This window comes from Gadus chalcogrammus, chromosome 16, assembly GCF_026213295.1.
Source record: "Gadus chalcogrammus isolate NIFS_2021 chromosome 16, NIFS_Gcha_1.0, whole genome shotgun sequence".
NCBI lineage: Eukaryota > Metazoa > Chordata > Actinopteri > Gadiformes > Gadidae > Gadus > Gadus chalcogrammus.
In genome coordinates, this window is record NC_079427.1 from 1,505,244 (window position 1) to 1,519,685 (window position 14,442).

Consider the following 14,442-nt stretch of genomic DNA (forward strand, 5'->3'; position numbering starts at 1 on the left):
CTGCATCACTGAATGAACCACACAGACAAAAGAAATGAACTGTTTTCCGATTCCCTGCTTCTGTGAATCGACGCCCCACGCAGACAGAAACCAAGTCATGGAATTGGCTTTTTCTATGCGGCCAATTAACCGATTGTGAATTCAATTCACAATCGCTTCATTGAGGGGTTATTGCAGCAAAACACAGAGAAGCCGTCGTCCTCGCTGGCGTGTACATGGGAACACGCTCATCCCGCCAGGACCAATCCCACTGAGCCAGGGGCGCGTTATGGAACATCAGGCGACCCATTGTTGTCTCTCGCTGACATAGCCTGTCTGTCTGTCTGTCTGTCTGTCTGTCTGTCTGTCTGTCTGTCTGTCCCTCCCTGTCTGTCTGTCTGTCTGTCTGTCTGTCCCTCCCTGTCTGTCTGTCTGTCTCTCTGTCTGTCTGTCTGTCCCTGTCTGTCTCTCCGTCCCCTGTCTGTCTCTCTGTGCCCTGTCTGTCTCTCCGTCCCCTATCTGTCTCTCTGTCCCCTGTCTGTCTCTCCGTCCCCTGTCTGTCTCTCTGTCCCCTGTCTGTCTGTCTCTCTGTCCCCTGTCTGTCTCTCTGTGCCCTGTCTGTCTCTCTGTCCCCTGTCTGTCTGTCTCTCTGTCCCCTGTCTGTCTCTCTGTGCCCTGTCTGTCTCTCTGTCCCCTGTCTGTCTGTCTCTCTGTCCCCTGTCTGTCTCTCTGTGCCCTGTCTGTCTCTCTGTCCCCTGTCTGTCTCTCTGTGCCCTGTCTGTCTCTCTGTCCCTGTCTGTCCCTCCGTCCCCTGTCTGTCTCTCTGTCCCCTGTCTGTCTCTCTGTCCCTGTCTGTCTCTCCGTCCCTGTCTGTCTGTCTGTCTGTCCCTCCCTGTCTGTCTCTCTGTCCCCTGTCTGTCTCTCTGTCCCTGTCTGTCTCTCCGTCCCTGTCTGTCTGTCTGTCCCTCCCTGTCTGTCTCTCCGTGCCCTGTCTGTCTCTCTGTGCCCTGTCTGTCTCTCTGTCCCCTGTCTGTCTGTCTGTCTGTCCCTCCCTGTCTGTCTCTCTGTCCCCTGTCTGTCTCTCTGTGCCCTGTCTGTCTCTCTGTCCCCTGTCTGTCTCTCTGTCCCCTGTCAGTCTCTCTGTCCCCTGTCAGTCTCTCTGTCCCCTGTCTGTCTCTCTGTCCCTGTCTGTCTGTCCCTGTCTCTCTGTCCCTGTCTGTCTCTCTGTCCCCTGTCTGTCTCTCTGTCCCCTGTCTGTCTCTCTGTCCCCTGTCTGTCTCTCTGTCCCCTGTCTGTCTCTCTGTCCCTGTCTGTCTGTCCCTGTCTGTCTGTCCCTCGGTGGAGGGGGGGCGTGGCGGTGGGACCGCTCCACATCAAAGGGCCGTGGAGATACAGTGGCCCTCATCACTCACTCCCCCTTCCTCCCTCCCCCCTTTCTCCCCCCCGCATCCCCCCTGCCCCCCCTGAGCCATTCCGTGCATACCAGCGTTTCAGCGCTGTGTCGTGGCCCCTGAGAGGGAGAGGGCCCGGGCTCACCCCCCCGGGACACCCGCACCCCCCCCCCCCCCCCGCCCCCCCCCCCCCCCCCCCCCCCCCCCCCCCCCCCCCAGGTCACGGAGCGGGGGTCACGGAGCGGGGGTCACGGAGCGGGGGTCACGGAGTGGGGGTCCCCCTCCGGTCTGCAGGCTCAGGGGGGGCGCGTGCCCAGGTAGGGGGGACCACCGCCCCCCTCCTCCCCGCCATCACATCCAGCCCGTTGGTTCTTTACATTTAATTCAGGATTTAGGGGGTTCCAAAAACTAGCAGCAAGAGTCGATTCTTCCTCCATCTCCAAGAGACTCTGAGAGTGAGAGACTCAGAGAGTGAGAGACTCAGAGAGTGAGAGACTCAAGAGAGTGAGAGACTCAAGAGAGTGAGACTCAAGAGAGTGAGACTCAGAGAGAGAGACTCAGAGTGAGAGACTCAGAGAGAGAGAGACTCAGAGTGAGAGACTCAGAGAGAGAGACTCAAGGAGTGAGAGACTCAGAGAGAGAGACTCAGAGAGAGAGACTCAAGGAGTGAGAGACTCAAGGAGTGAGAGACTCAGAGTGAGAGACTCAGAGAGAGAGACTCAGAGTGAGAGACTCAAGGAGTGAGAGACTCAGAGTGAGAGACTCAGAGAGACAGAGACTCAGAGAGACAGAGACTCAGAGAGTGAGACTCAGAGAGAAAGAGACTCAGAGAGAGAGACTCAGAGAGTGAGACTCAGAGAGAGAGACTCAGAGTGAGAGACTCAGAGTGAGAGACTCAGAGAGAGAGACTCAGAGTGAGAGACTCAGAGAGAGAGACTCAGAGAAAGAGACTCAGAGAGAGAGACTCAGAGAGAGAGACTCAGAGAGAGAGACTCAGAGAGAGAGACTCAGAGAGAGAGACTCAGAGAGAGAGACTCAGAGAGAGAGACTCAGGGAGAGAGACTCAGAGAGAGAGACTCAGAGAGAGAGACTCAGAGAGAGTGACTCAGAGAGAGAGATCAGAGTGAGTGACTCAGAGAGAGAGATCAGAGTGTGGGACTCAGGGAGGGAGACTCAGAGAGAGTGACTCAGAGAGAGAGATCAGAGTGTGGGACTCAGAGAGTGAGAGACTCAGAGTGAGGGACTGCTGAATTGTTTTGGTGGGTTCACCAGAACAGAAAAGTGCATTCTTTCACCCACTCTTTCCTCTCACTCCTTTCTCTCCCCACTCCTCTCCCATCTCACGCCTCTCCCATCTCACTCCTCTCCCATCTCACTCCTCTCCCATCTCACGCTTCTCCCATCTCACTCCTCTCCCACCTCACTCCTCTCTCTAAACAACAGTGAGGACTCCACTTCTTCCCACTGCAGTGCGGGCAGGAGCGGGCGGGCGTTACAGCCGAGGGGTGAGGCATAACGGGAGAGAGAGAGAGGGGAGAGAGAGAGAGCGGGGAGAGAGAGAGAGAGAGAGAGAGAGAGAGAGAGAGAGAGAGAGAGAGAGAGAGAGAGAGAGAGAGAGAGAGAGAGAGACATGTGCAGCTCTATCTCAGCATTCACACGCCCCAGAGTCACTCTGCATGGCCCTGCTGGCTCCGCACACACACCCAATTTGAACATGCTGTGTTTACTGTAGAGGAAAAACATAGCCCCCTCCTCCCACACACACACACACACATGCATGGATGCATGCATGCATACCGACCACACACACACACACACACACACACACACACACACACACACACACACACACACACACACACACACACACACACACACACACACACACACACACACACACACACACACACACACACACACACACACACACGCATTCATACCCACTGCACAGGCGGGCACGCACACATTCAGACACTAGGACACACACAACCACACCCCCCCCCCCCCCACACACACACACACACACACACACACACACACACATACATACCAACCCGCTGCACACACAAAGACACCCACTCACACATACTATCTCAAGCCCAATTGACAATCGGAAATTAAATTTTTCCACAAATTATGATTCTGATAAACATCTGACATCATCCAATGTCTCGTGTTGAGGCTTCCTTCGCCCTGCTAACATCTGATGCAATCAAAATCAATCGATGGAGATAAAATATTGAAAGGAAAACGTTATTGTTGAGGCAAAAGGAACATGGCACCTCTGATTCTTCGCACCTACACCTTGTCAAATCCTAAGGGAAGCTTTCACAAATGTCTTGAAGCCAGCGAACAATCGGAGTCATGCGTAAAGCTTTCCGCTGAAGTCTGACGCTGAGAGATTACATTGGAAACAAACACACATTCACCCGTAAGCGTGTTTTTTTATGGCGACGCAGCCATTGGAAATGCAAATATCCTCCTACTGGTCTGCTCACCAACAATAGACGATCTGCACGCTGGTTCAGAGAAAGCGCATTAATCTGCCATCATCTACAACTAGCCTATATTACTGTCCATCAATGACATAATACTGACCCATTTGCAATGCTATAACTAACAGTAGTAGCTTAACTAGTTTAAAACTATTTATTTATTTTACGAAATCCGGCCGCGGAGCTCCTAGCGGCAAAGCCGGGGAGCCGAGCAACAGGTGGCCGTGCGCCGTGGTGCTAGACCCCGGCGGGGACACAGCATACACGGTGCGGTGGAGGCACCGTTTGGGCACCGGAGGGATGGTTTCACACCACGATTAAGTGTTCAGTTGTTTGAAAAAGTAGATATCTCTGCCGCGTAAAGAGATGCCCAGAATAGCCGCTAATCGGTGGCTTACCTGCGGTTGCACCGAGAGGGCGCAGAGGAACAGGACGGTACGCCGGAGCTGCGCCTCTCCGGGGGCGCTGCTGCCGCGGTCCAGCTGGCCTCTCCTCCCCTGTGGACCGGACCGAGTGGGACCATGCGCTCTTTCTCTCTCCATCTCCGCGTCTCTACTTCGGGACTGAAGGCGGGCGCATTGAGTCGCACCTTTTAGTCCACTCTCATAAATGCGCAACTCTACGCGCGGAGCCGGTTCAACGTGTCCGGTGAACGAAAACCATCCCCGTCCTTATCCACTCTGGTTAGTCTTCCCCAGCGAAGGCCCCCCTGGCCGCCGGTGCCTCTCCTCCTCCCCGCGTGGGGCTGGGTCCAGGGTGGCTCTCCACGGGCGGTAGTCGCACAAACACACGCGCTGAACGCACTCCCCTCGTGCGGTGTTCCTCCTCCTGCGTTAAGAGGCTTTAGACGTCCAGCCTGCTCGACTTGAACTCTCGATCCCAATTAGCCTTTCGCTCCGCGGTGCCACCAGGTGTGTGTGTGTGTGTGTGTGTGTGTGTGTGTGTGTGTGTGTGTGTGTGTGTGTGTGTGTGTGTGTGTGTGTGTGTGTGTGTGTGTGTGTTCCCGTCCTCTCGCCTGATCCGCGTGCCACAACAGCTCCACTAGACTATGTTCCCGGGAGCCCTACCGTCGGATAGTCCGGTGTGTGGAGGATGTGTGTGAGAGGAACCTCCAGCCCGCTGCTCTCTCCCCTCCGCGATGAATGCATCTCCCTCTCGTCTCCTCCTCGGAGCGGCTCTTCATTGGTCAGAGTGATCCGTGTCCCCCCGCGGCGGAGGCTTCAGTGTGGGAAACATCCTCTCACTGGCGGAGAAGGAGCGGGTGGAGGGTGTGTCCCGAGGCTGGAGGAGGGTGTGTCCCGAGGCGGGGAATATCCGTCCTCTCGCTCCCATGCGCGCGTTAGGTGCGCGCTCCTGTCGGTTTGGTTTCAAATGAACACGAATGTTTGCGCCCTGGGGTTTTCGCTTTGATTATGAGTCGTCCTGACACTTAATGTCTTTTAATGCTACAAATCTAACTTATGTCTAAACGTGAGATCGTGCGTGTTCATGCGTGTGCGTGCGTGTGTGCGTGTGTGTGCGTGTGTGTTGAGTTGTCAGTCTTCAGACGTGTTACCGGAAGTTCGGCGAGCCAGAATCACCAGAATTCCTGCTGATTTAAAGCATTGGGCATTGGGCTTTTGGCATATTTGACCAATTAAGACTCTAATTGCCCTTTTTAAAGCCTTTTTAAGGAAGCTAATTCCGAAGACAATGAAGGTATGGTACAATGAATAACGCTTTGACCAGTGGAAGTGGAGGAACAATCCTAGAGCTGAATGCGTGGTTTCACTCCACGCAGAACGTCAGCGAGTAGGATGAAAGCGTAGTGGGACGCCTCGTTTAGCATATTGGCGGCTTTCCCTGCATACTTTCCACCCGTCCGCTCCATGGCTCCTGTGTTGGACTGGAAACCACGGACAATGAAGCATGTTCTTCATGGCATGAATCAAATGGATTCATGCAAACGTTCTTCCGCTGTTCGTTTCTCCTTCCCCGTACCCTTACTCCGCCGCCGTGTTGCTTAAGAGCTCCCTGGCAACCGGTGCTGGTACCCCAGCCTGACCCGGGTCCGGACAGACGGCTCTCACAGCCGCTGCTGATCTGCATGCAGCAGCCGTGACCCCGAAGCCAGCTGGCCTCCAGCCTCTAGAGTCCAGTAGAGGAGGTCTGACTGACCCCAGAGACCACTAGAGGAGGTCTGACTGCAGAGACCACTAGAGGAGGTCTGACTCCAGAGAGGAGGTCAGACTCCAGAGACCACTAGAGGAGGTCTGACTGACTCCAGAGACTACTAGAGGAGGTCTGACTCCAGAGACCACTAGAGGAGGTCTGACTCCAGAGAGGTCTGACTCCAGAGACCACTAGAGGAGGTCTGACTCCAGAGAGGTCTGACTCCAGAGACCACTAGAGGAGGTCTGACTGACTCCAGAGAGGAGGTCTGACTCCAGAGACCACTAGAGGAGGTCTGACTCCAGAGAGGACGTCAGACTCCAGAGACCACTAGAGGAGGTCTGACTGACTCCAGAGACTACTAGAGGAGGTCTGACTCCAGAGACCACTAGAGGAGGTCTGACCCCAGAGACCACTAGAGGAGGTCTGACTCCAGAGACCACTAGAGGAGGTCTGACCCCAGAGAGGTCTGACCCCAGAGACCACTAGAGGAGGTCTGACTCCAGAGACCACTAGAGGAGGTCTGACCCCAGAGACCACTAGAGGAGGTCTGACTCCAGAGACCAGGACTGACTCCAGAGACCACTAGAGGAGGTCTGACTCCAGAGACCACTAGAGGAGGTCTGACTCCAGAGACCACTAGAGGAGGTCTGACCCCAGAGACCACTAGAGGAGGTCTGACTCCAGAGACCACTAGAGGAGGTCTGACCCCAGAGAGGTCTGACCCCAGAGACCACTAGAGGAGGTCTGACTCCAGAGACCACTAGAGGAGGTCTGACCCCAGAGACCACTAGAGGAGGTCTGACTCCAGAGACCAGGACTGACTCCAGAGACCACTGGAGGAGGTCTGACTCCAGAGACCACTAGAGGAGGTCTGACTCCAGAGAGGTCTGACTCCAGAGACCACTAGAGGAGGTCTGACTCCAGAGAGGTCTGACTCCAGAGACCACTAGAGGAGGTCTGACTGACTCCAGAGAGGAGGTCTGACTCCAGAGACCACTAGAGGAGGTCTGACTCCAGAGAGGACGTCAGACTCCAGAGACCACTAGAGGAGGTCTGACTGACTCCAGAGACTACTAGAGGAGGTCTGACTCCAGAGACCACTAGAGGAGGTCTGACCCCAGAGACCACTAGAGGAGGTCTGACTCCAGAGACCACTAGAGGAGGTCTGACCCCAGAGAGGTCTGACCCCAGAGACCACTAGAGGAGGTCTGACTCCAGAGACCACTAGAGGAGGTCTGACCCCAGAGACCACTAGAGGAGGTCTGACTCCAGAGACCAGGACTGACTCCAGAGACCACTAGAGGAGGTCAGACTCCAGAGACCACTAGAGGAGATCTGACCCCAGAGACCACTAGAGGAGGTCTGGCTCCAGAGACCACTAGAGGAGGTCTGACTCCAGAGACCACTAGAGGAGGTCTGACTCCAGAGAGGAGGTCTGACCCCAGAGACCACTAGAGGAGGTCTGACCCCAGAGACCACTAGAGGAGGTCTGACCTCAGAGACCACTAGAGGAGGTCTGACTCCAGAGACCAGGACTGACTCCAGAGACCACTAGAGGAGGTCTGACTCCAGAGACCACTAGAGGAGGTCTGACCCCAGAGACCACTAGAGGAGGTCTGACCCCAGAGACCACTAGAGGAGGTCTAACTCCAGAGACCACTAGAGGAGGTCTGACCCCAGAGACCACTAGAGGAGGTCTGACCCCAGAGACCACTAGAGGAGGTCTGGCTCGGGTGCAGCACGCACAACTTTCTGGGGTTTCCCCGATATCTTGTTCTCCCATGAAGACTCGATCACTGATAAGTATGAACAGGATTTATTTAAATAACGACATGGGAATATTTTGCATGGTAAATCTTTGGCATGAGCCCCGTCACTGATCCAGGGTGACGTGCGGACTCGGCGTATCCTGCCAGGACTAGCAGGGGCGGAGCCTTCCCCTGGACAAGTAGACTGAGGCCGACCTGGTGGTGGTGGGGTGGATGGAGGTGCGTTGAACGAAGACCTGAGCAGCAAAGACATATGTTAGACTACTCTTTATAGAGCAGGTGTAGGCAGGTGATTGGTAGCTGGTGATTGGTGATTGGCGGCCAGCCGCGCGTGATTTGAGTCCTCCTGGTAGAACTACCAGCAAGCTTAACATTTCTCCCATGAAGACTCGATCACTGATAAGTATGAACAGGATTTATTTAAATAACGACATGGGAATATTTTGCATGGTAAATCTTTGGCATGAGCCCCGTCACTGATCCAGGGTGACGTGCGGACTCGGCGTATCCTGCCAGGACTAGCAGGGGCGGAGCCTTCCCCAAAAGAGAGGACGTAGGCCTACGCCGGAAATAGGTGATAACTCGGCATGTCCTGCCGGGACTGGCAGGGGCGGAGCCGACCCCAAAAATAGAATAGCGAAAGGAGGTAATGAGACCATACATACCCGCGTAGAAGAAGTGGACAAGGATCTATACTGCTTCTGGAAGATAAAAGGCATACCCAATATACGACATATTAAGAGTCAATCATACATACCGTAAAACGATAAGCTTAAAACCGTCAGCGAGATCGATGAATCACGTAAAAGCAGTTGACTTGAAATACCTCAGCGAGATCAATTAAAATTTAGAGCACTCTGCAGCTGTTACGCAGCGAGCCACGAGTGCTTTCGTGCTGTACCAACTGCCGTGGTCGATTCACTCTCCGGGGTCGCTGCGTGACCTGAGTGCTTTCGCGTTGAACCACCGATGTGGTCAACGAACTCACGAGTGCCCTTGATGTGCCACCGACGTGGTCACGCACTCACCGGTGTTGTTGCAGCAAGTATTGTGAACTTTCATGTTGAACACCGACGTGGTCAACGAAATCACGAGTGCCCTTGATGTGCCACCGACGTGGTCACGCACTCACCGGTGTTGCTGCAGCAAATATTGTGTACTTCCGTGTTGAACACCGACGTGTTCAATGAACTCCGAGTGCCCTGCACTTGAGTGTTTGATATTATGCCACCGACGTGGTAATTAAATTTGCATGTGCCCGAGTTGTGCCCACCGACGTGGTCAACGCACTACCAGGGTTGCTGCAGCGAACGTGGAGTTCTGAGTTGTACCGCACCGACGTGCGCAACGAACTCACGAGTGCTTGGGTTGTTCCCACCGACGTGGGCAACGCACTCACCGGGGTTGCTGCAACAAACTAGAGTTCTGAGTTGTACCGCACCGACGTGCGCAACGAACTCACGAGTGCTTGAGTTGTTCCCACCGACGTGAGCAACGCACTCACCGGGGTTACTGCAGTCAAACCATGAGTATTAGATAACGTGCCACCGACGTGGTCATACTCACGAGTGCCCGAGTTGTTACCACCGACGTGGTCAACGCACTCACCGGGGTTGCCGCTGCAACCTTGAGTTTTATTTTCCTATGTACGCCACCGACGTGACAGCGAACTCAAGAGTGTTTTCTAGATGATCCACCGACGTGGTCACACTCGCCGGGGTTGCTGCAGGTTAACCTGAGTTATGAAACCGAATTTTGCTTTATAAATTTAGTACCCGATAACCACCACCGCCGGTAGTTGCAATAGTGTTGCTTTTGGCAATGAAAATTATGACTAAGTCGTCATCAACAAACCTTTATCGCGTGAGAAAAACGAGACTGGACGCAACGTGGATGCTGGGCATGTGACAATAGCAGTGATTAAATGCATAGTACAATATAGTTGGCGAATAAAACAAGACTAAAAAGTGTTTTACGAAAATAAGACCGCTAAAATGTCTCTTCATTTTCGTTGACCTAAACTAGGCGATAAAGACTTATAACGTTATTTTGTTCGACTGGAACTTCAACTGTTCCAGACATAACATCAATTTTCAACCATTTACCTTATTAAACAAAACTACGCACTTGTAACTTCGATAATATCTAAATGGAATTACGATAACACTGGAAAGAGTATGAATGTAACTAAAACTAATAAAAACTAAAATGACAGCTTGACACAAGACTAGACCAACACTAGAAAGGAAACAGGCCACCAAAAACAGCTATGGTTGCAAACGTGTGAAACCTGTCTTAACCGACGTTAGAGAGCATCGTGTGCGCTTGAAGAAAGAACCTTGAATTCTACCGGATGTAGGACGTCGAGTTGTGTTGTACCGCACAGACGTGTGCAACGAACTCACGACTAGTGCCTGAGTTGTGCCCCAGTTGTGCGTTGACGTGGTCAACGCACTCACCGGGGTTACTGCAGTCAACCATGAGTAATAGATAACGTGCCGCCGACGTGGTCATAGTCACGAGTGCCCGAGTTGTTACCGCTGCGCTTTGGTCAACGCACTCACCGGGGTCGCCGCTGCGAACCTTGAGTTTTATTTTTTCCATGATATGCCACCAACGTGACACCGAACTCAAAGAGTGTTTTCTAGATGATCCACCGACGTGGTCGAACTTGCCGGGGTTGCTGCAGGTTAACCTTAAGTTATATAGCCGATTTTGCTTTATGAGTTTAGTACCTGATAACCACCACCACCAGTAGTTGCAAATAGTGTTGCTTTTGACACCGAAAATTATGACTAAATGTCGTCATCAACAAACCTTTATCGCGTGAGGAAAACAATGCTGGTCATATGACAATACTATAATTAAATGCGTAGTGCAATGTTGTTGGCGAATACGAACGAGACTGAAAGTGTTTTTACAAAATAAGACTGCTAAAATGTCTTCATTTCCGTTGACCTAAACTAGGCGATAAACTGTAATAACGTTTTGTCCAAACGGAACTTCAACTGTTTAAGACATAACATCAATTTTCGACCGTTTACCTTATTTAACAAATCTACGCACTTGTATCTTTGATGATACCTAAACGGAATTTCAATATGTTGCATATTCTTGAAGAAAGTTGTCCAATCCCGGGATGCTTTTAACTGACTTCATTTATTATAAAGTCGGCATGTTTCGGTAAGGTAACTGAAGCTTAACGGAGGGAATTGTATCTAACGCGTGAGAGAGGAAAATACCGTGATCTACTTCAAGACCCCGGGCATAGGCCCGGGGTGGCTCTCTGCCGTCTACCTATTGATCTCTGGCCTCTCGAGTTCGAAACCACCCGCTAGAGAGGACGTCAAGTGGGCGTGGCCTAGTGGGCGTGGCCGGGGTGACGTAAAGGCTTCGGCTCCTTCTATAGTGGAGCAGCCTTCAATAAGGTTTTGCTCCCCTTGTGGCTATGTGAGGGAAATGCAGCTTCTTAAAATACTTATCACATATCACAAGAAAGAGTATGAACGTGTCTAAACTAATAAAAACAAAAGTGACACCTTGACACAAAGACTAAGACTAGAATGGAAACAGGCCGCCAAAAACAGCTGTAGTAGCAAACGTGATAAACCTGCCTTAACCGACGTTAGAGCATCGTGTGCGCTTGAAGAGAGAACCATGAATTCGACCGGATGTAGGATTCGTAAGCTGTGGAAGACCGCCTTCCCAGCCGTTTGATAGACACGACCGGCAACCCTTGTTCAGCTTTTTAGATGAAAAATGCCTTGCAGAGAAGGTGACATCAGCGAAAGTTAGGCCCCGTGTAGGGGAAAAAGTCTGAGTAGGAGACATGTACGCATTTGCGCATAAACCCAAGAACGCATAAACCCGAGAACGCATAAACCCGTAAAACGCATGAACCCGTAAAACGCATGAACCCGTAGAACGCATGAACCCGTAGAACACATGAACCCGTAGAACACATGAACCCGTAGAACACATGAACCCGTAGAACACATGAACCCGTAGAACACATGAACCCGTAGAACGCTGTGAGAAACACTGACTCGAGTAATATGTTAAAATAAGGATGAAAACTCCCAGAAAGAGCACACTAATCTATTCAAAATATCGAGTGAGTTGGAGTGGCCAACACACATAAATAATTGTAATACACCAAAATTGTTAATTGACATACATGGCTAAACAAGCAAATGAAAAATTAAATACCCCGTGTAGGGGAAAAAGTCTGAGTAAGAGACGTGTACGCATGAACGCATGAACCCGGGAACGCATGAACCCGTAGAACTGAGAAAACACCGTCTCGAGTAATATGTTAAAATAAGGATGAAATCTCCCAGCTCTGAGAGAGCACACTAATCTTTTTGAGATATCGAGTGCGTTGGAGTGGCCTACACGCGTAAATAATTGTAATAGGCCTACACCAACATTGTTAACTGTCATACGTAGCTAAACGAGCAAATGAAAAATTAAATACCAACGCGACTGAAACTATTAACAATAAGACTATAAATAATAATATAAAATGATACCATAATGTACCCGTTCTTTGTCTTTGGATCTTTTGAATAAATTGAACGATATGTGAATCGCATTGCGAGCAGAGGAACGTGAGAGTTAGTGAGCAGCAGCTGAACCAATCTAAAAGGCCCTTCGTCAATAAAAACCTTTTAATAATAATCAGTTACCACAGTGCCTAAAACCCATCAACTTCATTCATGTTAAAGTGAAGGGAAAAACCTCAGACACAAGGAGTTAACCGAACAGTGCACGGTATAAAGATAATTATGAACCTTTGATTGCGAACGTAGAGTTCTGTGTTGTACCACACCGACGTGTGCAACGAACTCAACGAATTCAACCGGATGTAAAATCCGTATGCTGTGGAAGACCACCTTCCCAGCCGTTTTGACGCTGCTTTGTTATCGCAAAACATGGTTATACGTTAACGCCGCCATGCTTTGCCCCACAGAACGCTAGCTGCTACGATAGCGTAAAGCTCGAACAGCGCAGACGACTCTGACCAGAGGGCGAACGTACCAGCTTCGACTGGCCATCCCTCAGCAAACCATTGCCCTTGGAATAAACCCCCTAACCCAACCGAGGGAGCCGCAACCTGAAGCTGGACTGTAGAGCTGTGAGAGAAAATACGCTGCGGGGGCTAACGCGGGGACTGCAGTAGCCATGGTAGCAGGGCACGTGCCAGGTGCGTAGCCTGTGAAGGCGGAGGAAGCCGAGCCTGATGGTTGCTGGAAGTAGAAAGGCGCCGTGGCGACCGACGACAGCGGGTTGGGGGCCTGGACCCGTCCGGGAGTTCCGCATGGCGTTTCGACGGCGTCCATCCTGGCGCCAATGCTTTGCACCAACTCGGCGAGGGTTTGTAGAACCAGGCGGATGTCCGTGTTGGGAACTTGTTGGTGGTGTTGTTGAGGATACCGGGGACCGAAAAGAACGGCTTTCTGCGCTCGCTTGCCGGGACCAGAAGTAGTAGGCCGACCAGCACGAATCCGAAGTTATAACCTCTTGGTGTGTATTAACCGACGTAGCAAATAAGCGACGAGATAATCAGAAGCACAGTAAAGCAGCAGTATGCGTTGAACGAAGACCTGAGCAGCAAAGACATATGTTAGACTACTCTTTATAGAGCAGGTGTAGGCAGGTGATTGGTAGCTGGTGATTGGTGATTGGCGGCCAGCCGCGCGTGATTTGAGTCCTCCTGGTAGAACTACCAGCAAGCTTAACATTTTGTGTAGCAGCCTAGCAACCGCTGAAATAAACAATACAACCGCTTCCTCCTGCATCAGCCCCTGCTCGTGAACAACCCTTTACTGGGTGGGTACAAATTATCAAAGCCATGCAAAACCATAACCAAGGTGAAAGTGGTATGTTGACACACACACACCTGCTTGCTGAGGGCAGAGCTTCCACTGTTCCATCGCATTAAAAGAACTCAGGACCTTAACGGCCTCATCCATGACTAAGTCAAGTGTCTTTCTGTGCAGGTCTAAATTGTGTATTTGAATTTTCCTCATGTCGACAGCATGTGTTCAAAAAGGTACCACATTTCCATAGGGACAAACAGGATTCAAAGTCGATCAAGTTATGAAAGACATTTGCATGATCAACATCAGAAGCCTGCTTGATCTTTGGAGGCATGTGGAGACTTGAACAGTTTTGCCACAAGTCAAACATATGTTTGAGCACGATATTGACGTGCTGCTTTAAATATGTTTAGAACGGTAGAATAATAATAAATAATACATTTAATTTAGAGGCGCCTTTCAAGACACCCAAGGTCACCTTACATAGCATATAGAATAAGGCACCAAGACGTGAAGGCTGTTTAGGGAAATCAGAATCAGTATAGTATGGATGCATCTTAGTGTCCATTTGGATGTTGGGAAAGCACAGGACAGAATTCAAATGCATTACCCTATTAAATAAGAACTAATTAATAATAGGTTTCGGTAGCAGCCGCTTTCTTCTGTAGTGAACCCATTTACAATCCATTATTATAGATCCAGAATCCATGTATCCATCCAATCCATATACTATCAAGTATTTCGTACTCAATGTGATCAATGTAGTCTGTAGCGCCATCTGCTGGAGAAGAGACAACTTTTTTTAAACAAAATCACAAAAGACACGTCGATC